This window comes from Sminthopsis crassicaudata, chromosome 2, assembly GCF_048593235.1.
Source record: "Sminthopsis crassicaudata isolate SCR6 chromosome 2, ASM4859323v1, whole genome shotgun sequence".
In the NCBI taxonomy this organism is placed as follows: domain Eukaryota; kingdom Metazoa; phylum Chordata; class Mammalia; order Dasyuromorphia; family Dasyuridae; genus Sminthopsis; species Sminthopsis crassicaudata.
In genome coordinates this window covers 633134141-633149528 of record NC_133618.1, presented here as the reverse complement: position 1 = coordinate 633149528, position 15388 = coordinate 633134141, and the positions used below count along the sequence as shown (strand labels likewise).

Below are 15388 nucleotides of genomic sequence, written 5' to 3'. Positions count from 1 at the left end.
CATCCTGGGTTTTAAGGCTCTTCCACACTCTCAAATTCTCCGTTCTATAAGACATTCTGTGTTCTATGTACTAAGGTCCCTTTCTCCAGGCTCTGATTGTGTTCTAAGGCCTCATCTAATTGTAACATTCTGTTCAAATGTCTCTCCCAGTTCTAATATTCCATGTTCTAAGGAACCTTCCAGCTCTGACAATCTGTGAGTCTAAAAATGTGAGGGGGCAGACGGAAAAACTCGGAAGAGACAAACAATGGGGATTGCTCTCTGGGCGACTGAGTGGAGGAGGAGGAGGAGGTGGGCAAAGGGTGACTGGCTGGCAACAAAATGAATACAAATCACCTCATTCCCTCTGGAGAGGGAATGAAGTGGGACTGGGCACAGCTGATCAGAGCTCTTCATTTCTCCTCAGCTTGACAGTTGTAGGCAAGCCTGGTTTGTCGACCTAGGAGCTGAATGGAAAAAGTGGGGGGGTCAGATCTTGATTCCCATTTTTCCTGTGCCAGGAAATGGAAGCAGCTAATAGAGAAGTGTGGGTCCTTCTCCAAGGTTGTCTTCAATTCTGGGCCATTTCCTTTGCCCTCTAGGTAGTGTTCTCTAGCTGATCTTTCTCATCCTCCCTCATAAATAGGCATCTATAATAGGTGCACCATGGTTCATTCATTGAATATTTCTGAGGTTTTATAAACTCCTTTGAACTCTGTTTTCAGGGACTGAGAGCAGCTTAAAATGTAGTCTTATCAGGAAACTTTGCATTTTAACCAAGATCTTTGAATTGAGAAGTGTAGTAGATAGTCACAATCAGCACCTGGAAGATCAAGTCTTATGTCTCTAATAGTATGAGCTATGTTACCCTAGGCAAGGAAGTCATTTAGCCCTTTGGTGCTCCCCAAGCAATTTTCTCAATTTGTTGTTTGTCCTTTCTCAAAGAGGACCAATGGTATCATGAGAGTAATGTTTTGACTTGCTTGTAAATTGGATTTGTGAGCTAGAGCTGTAGAAAGTCACCAGCCTCACTTTCTCCTCCAGAGTCATAGAAATCCAGTGGCAAGACAAAAATCAGAAATACTGGTAAATCACACAGAGTTTCCTCCCTGGGAGCTCCCTACACTAATGGAATCACAAGTTTAAAAAAATTAGTTGTGAAACAATTCTTATGGGGAAAAATAGAACTGCAGGTCTTAGTGGACTTCAAGACTGATGTAGTCTTCAGTGTGAAGAGACACACAAAAAAGTCAATGGGATTTTAGGTTTCCTTAACAGAAGCAGAGGTGATGGTTATACTGGTAAGACCCACTTGGGACATTTTGTTCAGTTCTAAAATTTTAAAAGATGCTTCATTCTGAGAAATTGGAGTGCATCCAGTTAGCAGAATAATGACAGGCCTGAATAAAAAAGTATCCAATAATGGAAAAGGTGAGGAGAGCTTAGAGAAGAGATTTGTTTGATATTTTCAAGGCAGGAAACTCAAGGATGTGTGACCTACTTTTGGAAGCTGGAACTTTCCTAATAATGTTGGAGACATTGAACATAGTGGCCATATCATCTAAGAATTTGTGATAGACATTTGTTGAGTACCTTTTGAATGCCAGCAACTGCTCTAGGGACTGATAATACAAAAACAAAACTAAAACACCCACATGAGCAGATATAAATATATGTATACAATGAACAAAAAGAATGAGGTTTGTATCTGGATAGGCAAAGAGGAAGCATGGGGTGGGCAGAAAGGCCATAATCAGAATAGACCTCAGCTGGCACACTGAACTTGCCAGAGTAATTATGTGACTGATGGGGATCCACTAAGGCATGTGACATATCTGGTCTTTCTGAAATCATTTGAAGGAGGCAGCTCCTCATTTCATAGACAGTTGAGGAGCAGGACTGGACTGTGGATAGTTGGCCCTAATGTAGAATTTGAATTTGGCATCTTTGGGTTTGGGCCTGGGCCAGCCCAGTGTTGTGCTTTGAAGGCGGGGGCAAAGAGTAGCTCAGATGTGCCCATAAGAAGGGAAAGGGAGAACCCTAGGCTACACTTTTCCCAGGCTTCCCGGAAGACGCTGTCCACTTTCGGGGTGCTGAAGGTACTATATGGTGTTAACAGTGCAGGATTTGAATCAAGACTCTTACTTATTGTGTAAAACAAACCAAACCAAACTGAGCTGATTTCATCAGCTAAGAGAGCTCACCATGAGGAACTTCCTCCATTAATGCAGATTCCCCCCTTACTATGAAGATCCATTCAGTTCCCCCTTTGCGTCCCACTTTTTTCTAATATTATGATCCTCTGATACTGTGGCCTGGAACAGGCTTGCCCCTCTGGGAAGGCTGAAGGTCAAAGGCTTCATAGGACCTGGTCCTGAGAGACATATGCTTTGTGTAGCTTTATAGGATTTCCAGGGGACTAAGCCATGGCATATGGGTGAGGGGCATGGTAGACTGGCTGCTGTTTGAGCCCCTCCTCCACCCATCTGTCTCCATTCCTGTCCTGCTTCCTCCTGTTTCCTCCCATCTCTGATCCTTCTCTCTTAGCACTTCTTTCCTCTCACATCTTCCATCTCTCTCTTTTTTCCTCTTCTCTGTTCTTCTCTGTCTCGTCTCCTTCTTTTTCTTTTCTCCCATCCCTGTCTCCTTCCTCTCTTCCTGTGCTTCTGTTTCTCTCTGCCTCTTTATGACCTGTTTTTTTGGTTGCACACATATGCTCCCTCCCTCCCTCCCTCCCTCTCTCCTTCTCTCCCTCTCTCCCTCTCTCCCTTCCTCCATCCTTTCCTCCCTTCCCTTCCATTCTCTCTCTCTCTCTCTCTCTCTCTCTCTCTCTCTCTCTCTCTCTCTCTCTCTCTCTCTCTCTCTCTTTCTCTCTCTCTCTCTCTCTCTCTCTCACCTGCTTTGCTTTCCTTTGTTCTTCTCTCATTTTCTCCTCTGCTCTTCCCTATTCTCTTTCCTGTCTCTCTTCCCTTTTGGTCTCTGCCTCTCTCCCCATTGGAGTGTTTTAGTCAGGTAGAGGTAATTAGGAAGGTGAAACAGCAGCTGCCTATTGAGCAGAACGAAGGAGGGGGATGAGGTAGGAGCCATGGAAGGAGGATGGGCTGCTGCCTGCTAATTGCTCCTGAGCTATACCTTTGGGCATTAAGTTCCCAGGGCCATGGATAGAAGAAATACAGGCTATAGGGAACAGCAGGCGCCACCAAACAACCAGGGGCCCAGGGCACAGCCAGGGGAGACTGTGCTCAGCCATTAGGTAGCAGCCTTTGGAAAAGCCTCCAGGGGAGGTGGCCAAATGCAAAGCCCTGCCTCCTCCAAGCAGTCTTCCGTGACTATTCTAGCCTGTAATGACCTTCTTTCTTTAGCAACTCTTCATTTATTGTGTATTACAGGATTTTCCAAAGTATGTAAAAAGGATGTGAAGAGAGATTAAATCTAATTCATTTTGATTGATGTTTATTAATTGTCTACTATATGTGCAAAGCCCTTTTGGAGGGCCTCAAGGTACAAACATGAAAAAATGACCCATTCCTGCCCTCAAGGAGCCTTCAGTTTGCTAAATGGGATAAAACATGTATACAAATGATAATAGAAGATTATGGTAAGGCAAAAGAGCAAGGGGAAGAAAACAGAGAGAGAGAGACAGAGAGACAGAGATTGAGAGACAGACAGAGACAAAGACACAGAGGCAGAAATAGAGACACACAAAGAGAGAAATATATAGAGATACATAGAAAAAAGACAGAGAAACAAAGAGACACAGTGACAGAAGAGAATTTCAGCTCAAAGAGGGAGTGGGAATCATGGGAAAAACTTCACAAGTGAAGCACCTGAGCTGAACATAAACTAAAAGGATGTCCAGAGGCTAGAATGAGGAAAGAGTTCATCCCAGGCATGAGAGATGACATACATAAACATTAACTCAAAAAGACTGAAGAAGGTAGTCTGAAATAGGAGGAGAAGCTGAGTGTTCCAGTTTGGGTGGAGTATGTGTCCAGTCTACTCAGAATCCACCATTCCCTAAACCCATACTTTGACTTCGTCAGCCTTTGTGTATTTTCATTTGCTTTTATAAAACAAAAGGAGGAAGGAGCTAGATTATAAAGGGCCTTGAATTCTATGGCCATTTCAATTTCTGAGTCAATCATCATTACTAATAAATGCTTATAATGTGCTTATAATTCTAGGTTCTGGGAATACATGGACAGTCCCTGCCCTCAAAGAACTTACCTTCTCTTGGAAAAGGAATGCTTATGAATAAATATATACCAAATATGTGGAAAAGAAAGACAAGAAGGGAGGACATAAGCAGTCAGGGAGATCAGGCAAGGTTCCATGTGGGCAATGGTGCTTGAGATAGCTCTTGAAGAAAACTAGCATTTATTCTGTGGATATTGGGGAGTCATTGGTGGATTTTGAATAGAGGAATGATGTGGTTGGAATGAAGCTTTAAAAGGATTATTTTAGCAGTTGTATGAGGGATAGATTGGAGAGAAGAGGGATTAGTGACAAGAGACCTATTTATTTGGAGGTTATTATAATAGTAATAATAATAAGTGGTACAGTACATAGAACACAGGGCCTGAAGCCCAGATGACTGAGTTCAAATCTGGTCTCAGATACTTACTAGCTCTGGGGCCCTGTGCAAGTCACATCACCCTATTTGCCTCAGTAATTTCAACTGTAAAATGAGGTGGAGAAGGAAATGGCAAACCACGCCAATATATTTGCCAAGAAAAATCTCAAATTGGGTCACCAAGCAGTGGACATAACTGAAAAGATTGAACAACATCATTATAATAGTGTTGGTTGGCAAGATGTGTTGGGAGATTGGTGATCATGTTTCTCTGGGTTTAAATCTTTGATCTAGTCTGACCCTCTCAGAGGAAGCCAGTGTGGACAAATGAGTTGCCCAGGATCACATAGATAGGAATGATGAAATTCAAATTTACATCCTCTGACTCAGAACCCAAGGCTTCATTATGTACACATGCAGAAAGAGTGAAGAGGAAAGGTGTGAAGGTGGCAAAGTTCTTGAGAAAATCAGGAGGGGGTATCCTGTGTTTCATGAGAAACTGTCACAGCTAGGGATATTTTCCTTTTCAAAAATAATAAACAAAATTATTGGTGCTTAAAAATACTGATTATATGCAGCAGGTTTTCTGGCATGAAATCAGGCTGAATTTTCCTCTGTTTTGTCCAATATTTCCCTAACTTTCTCTTTATCTGGAGAGTATGCCATATGCCCAGGCTGTCCAGGCCAGCAATTCTGGACTCTGTCAATATGTCTCAAGCCTCGGAGTACTTTCTGGCCAGAGAATTTAACAAAATACGTTACAGTTGATTGCACTCAGTCCCGGATCTGAACTCATCAATTTCTATTATTCTCCCATTGTGCTGAGTGGTTCAGCAAGTCATGACAACCTGAGTTCAAATCCTGCCTTGAAAATTTATTAGTTTAGTAACCGTACCATCTTTCTCAGGTTGATTTCCGTATCTAAAAAATGGGAATAGTAAAAAGTACCTAACTCGCAGTGTGGTTGTGAAGATTAAATAAAATAATATTTGTGTACCTTAAAGTACCAAATATATGTTAGAGATGAGTATTATTACTGTCCCATGTGGGAGGCAGCAGGGGATGGTGGAAAGCAGATTGAATTTGAATTCAAATCCTAGCTTTACCTGTGTACCCTGTGTCAAAGTCACCTGAGTTTTCATATCCTTAGTGATCTCATCTGTAAAATAGGTGGATGGCACTAGATGATTGTCATGACCCCTCAGCTTTGAATCTGACCACATCAATGGTCTCTAGCTTGGTTCCTCAGCCACACCAAGTGCTGATGATGGCAGGGACTGTATTTTCTTCTGGAGCATGATAACAACTTAAGTATATAGAAGAACTATCACAGATCCCTATTTTACAGATGAGGAAACTGAGGCTCAGAGGGGATTTGGCTTGTCTGTGAAAATAAGAGTTGACATTGATATATCTCAGGACACCAGGCAACTTTTTAGAATTGTAAGTTTTGGTTGAAGGAGTTTTCTTTTTGCAGATCTCCTATTCCAGTGAAATTGATGGCCTAAAAAAAATAATGTTATTGAAATTTATAAAACAATTTGCATAAATTACATCATTTGAGCCTCAAAGAACTCATGAGAATAGGTTTTATGGTATTGTGAGCCAATTTGACAGGTATAATAATCCCTATTTTATAGATGAGCAAACTGAGGTTCAGAGTTGGAGTGATCTGCCAAGAGTCACAGATCTAATAAGTTCCACAAAGAAAATTGGAAGTTAGGTTTTCCTGACTGCGGGTCTATCACTCTATACCTCACTCTTAAATGTCCATTTAATGTTCTTTGATTTAACTCTCCTAGGGGACTGTCATTTCTGTCCTATCTCAAGGAGACAGATGGGTACCTAGGAGAATAACTCACAGGCCACAAGTGAATCTTATCTCCTTTTATTCCCTTTTGTTAGCCCCTCCCCTTTAAACTCCTTTAAACTGGGATCCATACATCCTTTAAGGCTGGATAGCTAGTCTTTCCCCACTCAGACTCTCCATAAAGGCATCCTTGCATCCTTCTAAGTTAGATAGCTAGTCTTTCCCCACTGAGACTCTTTCTAAACTGGGATCTGTAATCCTTCTAGGCTCGTTAGCTAGCCTTTCCCCACTCAGACTCTCTCTAAACTGGTATCTGTACATCTTTCTGGGCTGGTTAATTAGCCCTCGACTTTAGACTCCTCTAAATTGGGAACTGTACATCCTCTGGGCTGGTTAATTAGCCCTCGCCTTTAGACTCCTCTAAACTGGGATCTATACATCCTTCTAGGCTGCTTAGGTATCCTTTTCCTCCTCAGACTCTGTACATCTTTCTAGGCTGGTTAACTAGCCTTCCCCCTCAGACTCTCTATAAACTGAGATCTGTAAATCCTTCTAGGCTGGTTAGCTCATGGAAATTGTAGGGGGCTTGTGAAGAAATGGCCCTTCCTTTTACCGCCTGTGGGGTGCGGATTTGCTAATGTGGAGGCCCACAGCCTGGAGAGGTCTAGTTCATTAAACTGCAAGTAGCTGGGATTTGGTAGAGTACAGACCCAAGGGATTTGGCAGGAAGGTAGTTTGGTGGAATGCAAAGCACATTGGAATTGCAATCAGAAGACTTGGGTAAATGCTCACATAGTGAGGGCTTCATGAAAATTTGTTGAATTGAATATTTCATCCATCAACCAAGCACAAGAATAATAACACAGGCTGACATTTGTATGGCATTGTAAGGTTTGTAAAGCGCTCAGACAGCTGTGCCATTTGGCCTACTGGGCATACAAAGGCAAAAAAGAAAAAAAGAAACAATATCTGCCCCCAGTGAGCTTGCATTCTATTTGGGGGAAGCAATAATATACATATAAATATACGCCGAATAAATACAAGGCAATTACAGGAATAGGTACTGGCAAATGGGGGAATTGGGAATTTCTTTTTATAAAAGGCAGAGCTTGAAAGGAGGCTAGGGATTCTCTGAGACTGAGATGGGAAGAGAGCACATACCATGAATGTGAAGCAGGCAAGGAAAAGCACAGAGAAGAGGGAATGCTGAGTATGAGCAATAGTGAGAATACTATGATATAGAATATACAAAATGAGGATAATGATGATAAAGATAAGGATGAAGAAAATGATGATAGCACTCATAGAAAGCTTTAAGGTTTGCAAAGTACTTTACATGTTTCCTCATAGATCCTTAGGACAATCCTATGAGGTAGATGCTAATTATACCCTTTTTACAAAGGAGGAAACTGAGATTGAAAGGTTAAGTGACATAGGTATCCAGGATTACACAACCAGTAAAATGTCTGAGAAAGGATTTGTTTTAGATCTTGAAATATGGGAGTCAAGGGGACAGTGGATAGAGCACCAGCCCTGAAATCAGGAGGACCTGAGTTCAAATCTGGCCTCAGATACTTACCACTTCCTGGCTGTGTGTGACCCTGGGCAAGTCACTTAACCCCAATTGCCTCAGAAAAAACAAAACAAAACCAAAAACAAAACCAAAACCAAAAACAAATATGGGAGTCAGCTTGTAAAGGGCTTTAGGCTACAGGTAGTAGGGAACAACGGGAGCTTAATGAGCTAAGAAGTAGCATTGTTGGAGATGTGCCTTAGAAATACAACTTTGGTACCTATCTGGAAGATAGATTGGCAATGAGTTGAGCCAAAGGAAGAAGTTAACAGGAAGGAATAACCCTTTAGGTGTTGACAGGGATAAGGGAGCCAGAATGGAAAACAAGATAGAGAAGGAAGTCTCTTTTGGGGAATGTGGCCTTTAAATGTGGCTGGACTTTGTCCTCAAGGAACTTCCAAGTTCTCACAGAGATAAGTCATCTAGACCACAGGGATTTCAAGAGAGGCCATGTGTAAAGGGCTGAGTTGATGCACTGATGTTGGACAACCCAGCTCTTAAGGCTAATTACTGATTGGACAATACTCTATATGCTTGGAAAATGGCCCTTCCCACTATTCTGTGCTGGCCCAATCGTTTGGTGTATACAGAGAATTGTGGGAGGGACTAGGGGTGGAGTAAGACTAGCCAGGGTCACTTCTGAGCAGGAGAGGTCATGGAGATCCTTTGAGTCTATTCCCTTTACTTCTACCCTAAAGACCAAGAATAAAGACCAAGGACTTTTGCTTATTCTGACTCTGGCTGATTCTAAGGTATCCACGCTGCTAACTAGGTCTTCACAGCCATGGAACGTATCCAACGTAGAAGCACCACACACTCAATAATAAGCATGCTTTCTGGGCAAATTGATGGCTCAGTGGATAGAACACTGGCTTTGAAATCAGAAGGACCTGAGTTTAAATCTGGCCTTAGACACTTCACATTTACTACCTGTGTGACTCAAGGCAAGCCACCTAACCCCAATTGCCTCCCCCTTTTCTGGACAACTGAATATTTTATACAACTCCCCCACAATATTCCTGTAAAGGTGTAGAGCAAGTGCTATTATCCCCATTTTACAGATAATGAGACTGAGTCTGAGAGAAGGGAAGGGATTTGTCCAAGTTTACATAACTAACAAGTTATGTTCGAATCCAAATTTTTCATTCAAGTATGGTCTAGCTCTTTCCACTCTGTCAAGTGGAAGGAGGCTAGGGGTGTCACTTCTTGGAGAAAAGTCCATCTCATCTTTGGAATGCTGGGAATTCTAGGAAGTATAGGCCCTTCTTGAATCTTGAGGATGCTCACACCATGGGAAAGAGAGTCTTTTCTAGTGTGAGACTTTGACCAGTGAGCTCAGTAATTGGAGCACGATGCTAATGAGGCCATGGCTGTAAAATTCTATATGTTCCTAACTTTGCAGGAACCTCCCTTCCCATCCATGGTGTATTCTATGGGCTGAAACACCTACTCCAGCCAGGGAACCAATAAGGCACATAGCTTAAAGAGTCCTGAATTAAGGATGGGGATACCTGAGTTTTAGTTCAAGAATTTGCAGTGCAGTCCTTTCTTAGGCCTTCTCTGTCAAGTGTAGTAGATAGACCAGATGGTCTCTAAGGCCTTCTCACTCTGACAGTCTCTGAGCATGCTCATACAGTCACCTCAAACCAACCAGTATATATTTATTAAGTGCCTACGATGAGCTCTTAGAGTTCTTGAGTCCCACCCACCTTTTGTAGGAGACTTCCCAGCACCTCCAGCTGCTAATGTTTCCCTTTCCAGATGCCCTTCATGTATACCATTTATCATCTGTGTCTGTGTCTGTCCACTATTTATCTTCTCTCTATCCACTACCAATATATCATCTACTATTTTTCTATCATCTGTATACAAACATATATACATACGTACGTATGCATGTACACTTATATATGTATATGTGAATGTACTTATAGATAGTTGCATTAAAATTATTAAGAGCAGCTGGGTAGTATAGTAGATAAAGTGCTGGGTCTGAAGTCAGGAAGAGCAAGATTCAAATTCAGCCTTGGCTATTGGCTAGCTGTGTAGCTGGGCAACCTTGGCTAGTTTCCACAGCTGTAAAATAGGGATAATAATAGCACCTACCTCATAAGGTTGGATGTAAAGTGCAAAGCATAAATAATTGGTATGCACGGTAATCCCTTAGTAAGTGTATGTTCCTTCCCTACCTCTCCTCCTTTATTAGAATCAGCTGGTGTTCAAAGTCAGAAAGTTCTTGTTCAGTCATTTTTCAGTCACATCTGACTCTTGGTGACCCCATTTGGAGTTTTCTTGGCAGAGACACTGGAGTGGTTTGGCATTTCGTCCTCCAGGTCATTTTACAGAAGAGGAAACTGAGGCAAGCAGGGTCACACAGCTAGGAAGTGTCTGAGCCTATAGTTGAACTCAGGAAGCTGAGTCTTCCTGACTCCAGAGCCATTGCTATATCTACTACCTAGCTGAGTCAAGGAGAGCCGAGTTCAAATTCCACCTCATAAACATATAGTGTGACCCTGGGCAATCTCTGTTTGCCTCAGTTTCCTTAACTGTAAAATGGGAATCATAATAGCACCAAAGTTTGTTGTGAAGATCAAAGTAGATATCTGTAAAGAGCACTTAGCATAGTGCCTGGCACACAGTAAGTCCTTCATAAATGTTTGTTGTCCTACTGATTACTACAGAGAAAGAAACACTTCCTCCTCTCATCCCCACTTGCTGCTCATAAGTTCTGTCATCACATGGATTCTCTGGGACACAGGTTGCTTTTAGAGGATCACAGACTCGTGGAGCCAGGTCTGGTAGGTCCTGTCATGGAAGCCTTGCCTTGGGTGGGGTCATGTGGCCTGATAGGCAGGAGACAAATCTAGATCCTCTTCCCACTATACCACTGCAAGCGTTTTGCTGAAATCCTCCTCTTGCGAAAGGGACAGGTACAACAAGAGTAATGGGCTTCCCCATGGGGCACAGCAGAAGTTCTCAACCTTTGATGTGCATCATGGCCCCCTTTGGTGACGGCCTGGTGAAGAGCACAGACCCTTCTCTGAATCATGTTTTAAAACACACAATAAAATTGTAAAGGAAACCAATTACGGTGAAACAGTTATCGAAATGATTTTCTACCACAATGATGAGTTCACGGGCCCCCGCCATCAAGCAAACATATATATATATCCACCTACATGGGCTCCCCAAGGCCTGGACTCTAGAGCACCCAGGAAGATTCCATGGAGCACCGAAGATTCCACACATCGCACACGAATCTCACAGAACACATGGATTCTCCACTTGTACAGAACTAGGGAGGATTCCATGAAGATACAAGTTGTGTGTAGACAGGAGGGAAGGCGTGTCAGCCCATCCCACCTCCCTGTTTCTGCTGCAGAGCATCCCCTACTTTGGCCTGCAGCCCCGGAGCTGGCTGGCTTCTCCAGGCCAGATCTCGCTCGCTTTCCTGCTATTGGCACTGAGATTCCCCCACCTTGTCCTGTAGAGCCGCTCACCAGCTCCTGCTGCTTCCTCCTCCTCCCTTTCCCTCCACCCCTTCCCCAAATCATTCTTATGCTCTGTCTGTGGTCCCATTTCCATGGCAACCCATTGTGATGTCAGAGGAGAGCGGGTAGCTTCAGGATACTTTGGGGGTGGGGGGAGAAGGGAGGTAGGGTTGGAGGGAAGCTGTTGAAACCAATTATCTTGTAATAAAAGAGAGCATCTGGCTGCTGGGCTGATCCAGGAGCCCTGGGGACAGGTAGGGACATGTGGCCTCTGAGGATTTTTTTCTAAGGGGGAGAGAAAGAAAAAGGGGGAGTGGCTTTGGTGGAGGAGACACAAGGCTGGTTCAGGGGCAACTTGCCTCTGCAGAGAGAGGCTTGAGGGTTGGATGCTAGGTCATACGGAGGGGAGCATGGGATGGAACACGTCATACTTTCCCAGAGCTAGGCTGGCATATGTCAGTCTGAAAAAGGCCAGAAGAGAGAATGGTGGCCGTAGACACCATGGCTTGAACTGGTCCCTGAGCCATGGGACTTAGCATCTTTGCCAGAAGCTGCTTCCAGTCAGCGAGACCCTAGTTGGTTCTAGGCCTTTTAGAATTTTCTGCCCCGTTGGGCACATGCCTTCCATGGTCCTTCTATGAAGAGGAACAAGAACAGTGGCTGACACACAGTAGGCAATTAATAAATAATTTTTGTTGACTGACCTGAGGGATTGGATGCAAGCCTTTAGCAGACAGATTCTAGGCTACATGATTTGGGGATGGAGGTGAGAGTGGAAAAGTTGGGGTTGGGGCTAGTCAATGGAAGCTCCCCATGAAGGGAACAACAAAGCAAAGTGAATAAATGTCTGAATTTGAAATCCGAAGACCTGGATTTGAATCTCAGAGAACTGAGGCAAGTCAATTCTCTACAGAAGTCATATTTCTCATTTATAAGAAGAGAAAATCTGACTAGGTGATTCTAAGATCCTTTCCAGCATGAAATCCTCTGATCCTTGGCAGCTGTCAATACCAGTTTCAATGCTTCCTCTTCAGGACAACATCTACCCATACGCAGAGTAGGTAATTGCTCACATGGTATGATGGGAGGGTACACTACTGCTCTCCACCCCATCCAAAAATATCTCCCCCACTAACCTATTGTGGTGCCTGAAATTCCCTCATTGGAAGAATGGAGAATTAGTGTTAGCACAGTGAGGAAAGCAGGGCAGCTGAGCTGTGGGGGTGGAAAGGCAGCAGCTTCAGATATTAGCATAAATCTCTCTTGAGCATCTAGGACACCCGCAGCCAACCCACATAAGGAGAGAGAAGAAGCAAGGTTTCCACGCTAGTGTTTCTGGGACTGGCCCTAATCACACTGCTTGTGCAAAATAGAAAAATCTTCAGAGACCCACCAACAGGGGCAACTAAACCCTTGTTATAGCAAAACTGGATGACTGCTTGTTGGGCGTCCCCAGATGTCCTTCCATGTATATCTGTGGGTGTCTTTCTCCTGGGCTATGACTGTTCCCCTGGGATGGAGGGGGTGGGGAGTGTGTGTCAGACTCTACTTGTTACCTGCCTTAGGTCTTATGCACAGGGAACACCACAGAGAATTGTCTATGAAGAAGTCTGTGAAGACTGTTATTACAAGGTTAGCTGGGGTGAAGTCTTTAATGACATCTTCTGAGCCCTTTTTTCCCCTTAGAGTATTTTCAGGTCAGAGGTCATGGAAACCCAGTAGCAGATAAGCTCTTTGAGGAAAGAGTACCTAGTTTGGGTACCTAGTTTAGAACCTTGCATACAGTAGATGCTTAATAAATGTTTGCCGATCAAAGAAATGAATTTCATAGTCAGCAATTATGTAGTCTAATAATGGAGAAACTGAGGTTGAAGAAGGAAAATGACTTTTTCAACTCAATCATGGCAGAGCCAGGTCTCTGAACAGAGACAAACTCCAGAGCTAAAGTTAAATGACTTTTTTCAAAATTTCATCCTTTGAGTCTAGGCTGTTCCCCATGAAAACAGAATCCCCACTTTCACTCACTGAAATACCCCATGAAGGCCCTACTAGTCATTCTTACCCAAGAGGTCATTAGTTTCTCTGATACTCAAATAGGACAAATTTTGGTTGGGAAATTGCTGGGTGACATTATGAATGTAAAGCCACAACGAGCAAAACTTCAAACCCTGTCTCAACCTTACTTGCTAGCTATATGACCCCATGCAAGCCACTTCTTTAATTCTTTCTCAGTTTTTTCATCTGTAAAATGGGAATAATAATAGTATCTACCTCTCAAGATTCTTATGAAATTCAAATGAAATAACACATTTAAGGTATATTGATGATCTCAAGACACCACAAGAATGCTAGCTATTGCTATAATTACTGTTCATTCATCAGCAAACATTAACTAAGCACCTACTTTGTGCCAGACATCGTGCTAGGTAGAAAGACAAAAATAAAATAGCTCCTGCTCTCATGGGGCTTTCATTCTTGGTACTAGAATAGCAATAACACAAAGGAACATATTTAGTCCTGACTGCTATGTGCTGTTCTGGGTAGTAGGGAAAGAGATTAAGACATAGTCTGCTCTCAAGGAGACTTATTCTTTTGAGGGATTGAGATAAATATGTGTGTATACATCACCATATACATACACACAAATCAACTTGTGTTTGTGTGTGTGTGTGTGTGTGTGTGTGTGTGTGTGTGTGTGTGTGTGTGTGTGTATGGTGAAGGGAGGGGGGAATTTATATAAGATAGAATACAAAAGAAGAGATAAAGAAAAAATGCTCAAGGGACATTTATAAAAGGAAACCTTACTTCTAGATGGAGAAATTGGAATGTTTCCTGAAGGTGAGAGCATCTGAGCTGGACTTTGAAAGGAAGGAAGAATTCTAAATGGTGGGGATGAGAAAGAATGCCTTCCAGGGATGGCGGAGATGGGAAAGTCTGAGTGAAAGGTTAGAGGCAGGGGAAGCTTTTATTGAAATAGGAAGAAAACAAGGAAAGCGGGGTGAAACAAGGCTGGAAAAACAAGTGATATTCTTAGGACCAACAGCCTCTTTGTAATTTTTAAATTCTGGGGAAATATTGGTTATTATTATTAATGCTAATGTAAAAGAAATAAAAATAATAAAAATGATGAAAATGAGGATGATGATGACGATGATGATGATGATGATGATGATGATGATGATGATGATTAATTATTGTCTCCAGTGACTGATGGTGAGGGAAATGATAGTACTCCTTTCTGTGGAAGATTGGTATGGAAATAGGAATACACAAGAGGATGGGTGAGGCTCAGTAAATAATTAGGAGGCTTGGATTTGAATCCTGGCCCTACCATGTGGTGATTGATTCTCCTTGGGTAAACTGCCCTGGTCCTCAGTTCTTTATCTGTAAAAGAAGTATAACAATAAGAGCCACAGCTGCCCAACAAAGTCTTTGTAAGGGTTAAATGTGTTACAGAAGTAAACTAAAAATGCTCAAACTTTACACATTGATTTTTCCCTCTCCAGTGACAGTTTTGGTCATCTTTTGATATCTTGGTTTAAGGGAAGGCCAGGAGAACAAGGGCTTGGGTGTGTGAGGGGCATTTATCTCTGTTCCCCAGTGTCAGGTCCAGCAGACTTTTGGCAGCTATGGTAGAGACAATCATAGACTCAAAGAATTATGGGATTGTAGGTCTGGAGTTGAAGGGAATTTGGGGTTTAGTGACTTGCCCAGGGTAGGAAGCATTAAGGGTCTGAGGTCAGATTTGAACTCAGGTCCTCCTGACTTCAGTGCTGGTACTCTATCCGCTGCACCACCTAGCTGCTCCTGAAGGGAACTTTCAAGACTATTTAGTAAAATCCTCTAATTGTACACTTAAGGAAATTGAGGCCAAAGAGGCTAAGTGCCCAAGGCGGCCTAGATAGGCAACAGGCATCTGCTACCCTGATTTTGAAGGTAATAAGTTGGAGAAAAAGAAAACT

At 42.8% G+C, this 15388-nt stretch overlaps 1 long non-coding RNA gene across 1 annotated transcript in view; it reads left to right on the top strand.

The window, feature by feature from the left end:
- The window catches only part of LOC141558787 (uncharacterized), a 354651-nt gene that overhangs the window by 55163 nt on the left and 284100 nt on the right, over positions 1-15388 (top strand). The window lies entirely within an intron of this gene.